Genomic DNA, 2,154 nt, shown 5'->3' with positions numbered 1-2,154 from the left:
ACACACACACACACACACACACACATATATACACACACACTCACACAATTGCCCAAGGCTGCAATTGAACCCAGGTCCCTGGTGCTGTGAGGCAGCTGTGCTAACCACAGAGCTACTATGCTGTCCCCTGAAGAGACCCTTCAGCCCATCAAGCCTGCATCGACCTATCTACCCTAATCCCAATTTCCAGCTCTTGGCCCATAAGCTTGAATGTTACGACATTTCAAGTGCTCATTCCTGTTCTGTTTTAGAGGTTGTGAGGTTTCCTATCCTACTATACAGTGTATTCCAGATTCCTACCATCCTCCGGTTTGAAGATGGTTTCCCTGAAATCCCCACCAGACCTCCTGCCTTCACCTTAAATTGCTTTATTGTGTTAAATCATTTTGATATTTCAGCAAAACCCAAATGTCTTGACCCATCTCACATGCAGACAGTGCCATTCCTGAATAAGATAACAGCAGCTACTAATCACCTTTTTCTTCAATTGCCAACAAAATCAGTTGAGCTGATGATGTTGTAGTGCACTTGAACAGGACATTGATTTTCCTTAGGGACATAAGTGGGGTTCTACTTGTTTTTGAAGGTGAAGGTTTGAGGGATAATCTGCATTCAAAAACAAGGGAAAAGTATAGATCAGTACATTACTGTACCCCACACCCCTGTGTTATTTTGTCAGTGGTAGGAGTATGTTACAATGAATTAATCCATTCACCCCTTCGCTCTCAAGTTCTGAACTGATTCCGAATGATAGTCCTTAAGAGTTGATGGGGGTTATACTTTGTTCAGAAAGATTTGGCATGTTAATATGTTAACATCAAACTATGACAGTGTGACCACGGCACTCTGGGGCTGGGGCACCGACTCCACAGGGCAGTGCCCAAATGACCGTGCCACAGGCACCGCAGTGCCAGTCAATGGGACACCCGTCGACTTTCCTCCTGTCTGTCCTTTTGTGAGAGTCCGTGCCTGGGCTGGATGCCTTCTAGCCCAGGGACTCTGCCCTTATATTTTCTTGACCCAGCAAGCCCTATGGAGAGTGATGTACCCCAAGCATTGCCCTGCTGTGGTTGGAGGGGTCCAATCACAAAAGCTACCTTCACGTCTGTGACAGGTTAAACTCTTGGAATCTCTGATTTGCAACGGTCGGATTTTAATCAGCTGGCGAGCAGTTCAATGCAAGGTCTGGCAGTGAAGTACATATATGTTTCATCATGATTTTGTTTCAGCCCTTCCTACAGCCTGAAATTCTACTAAGGGCATAGCAGAGTGGATGTAGATGTAACTTTACACATCAAAAATATACTTTATTCATAAAAAAAATCTTTATTTATAAACATAGCCGTTACAGCAGTTCGGTTCTTTTTACAGAGGACAAATAAACATCCCGACAGTTCCAACAAACCCAAAAGCATTTATTACTTGTGCAAGATACTGTTTACATATATTTAAGGCACTAGGAAGGTCCGATAACTGAACGACCCCCAATTAACTTGAGCAGAAAGACCTTATAGTGGTCTTTCCCCACTGCCCTTTGGCAGCAGCTGTCCCAAGCTTTAGTGAGTCCCTCAGCACGTAGTCCTGGACCTTGGAATGTGCCAGTCTGCAACACTCAGTCAGGGTCAACTTCTCGCTGTGGAAGACCAACAAGTTTCGGGCAGATATGGATGGAATATTCTCTCTGACTCTGGAACCTGGGGGAGCAGAATCTTAGAATAAGCGGAAAGCCATTTAAGACTGAGTTGGGGAGGAATCTCTTCACTTGGGGTGGTGAATCCTTGTGAATTCTCTACCCCAGAGATCTGTAGAAGCTCAATCATTGAGAAGGCTGAAGGCAGAAATCTTTAGGTTTCTGGAAACCCGTGACATTAAGTGGAGATAGTGTTGGAAAATGGTGTTGATGTAGATGTAGATGTAGACATGAACAATTGAACAGTCGGGCAAGTTCGATGGGCAGAATGGCCTGCTCTTATCAAAGCTCCTATGTTTGTACACACCAGACTGCCTGTTCTCCCGCTCTGCTGACACTTTTACAGTCATTTGCTTGTTTTCCATTTGCATCTTTCAGGCCTGGTGGTCAGCCATTTTTAACTAGGGACATGCAGGCTAGGTGGGTTAGCCATGGGAAATGCAGGCTAGGTGGGTTAGCCATGG

At 45.0% G+C, this 2,154-nt stretch overlaps 1 protein-coding gene across 2 annotated transcripts in view; it reads left to right on the top strand.

Moving 5' to 3' along the window:
• Window positions 1–2,154, top strand: part of LOC109921078 (E3 ubiquitin-protein ligase TRIM39-like) — a 25,667-nt gene that overhangs the window by 19,068 nt on the left and 4,445 nt on the right. The gene's annotated exons all lie outside the window — the stretch shown is intronic.

Source organism: Rhincodon typus, chromosome 35 (genome assembly GCF_021869965.1).
Source record: "Rhincodon typus isolate 14 chromosome 35, sRhiTyp1.1, whole genome shotgun sequence".
NCBI classification, from domain to species: Eukaryota; Metazoa; Chordata; class Chondrichthyes; order Orectolobiformes; family Rhincodontidae; genus Rhincodon; species Rhincodon typus.
The sequence above is the reverse complement of the archived record's forward strand: the minus strand, read 5'-3'. Positions and strand labels throughout refer to the sequence as shown.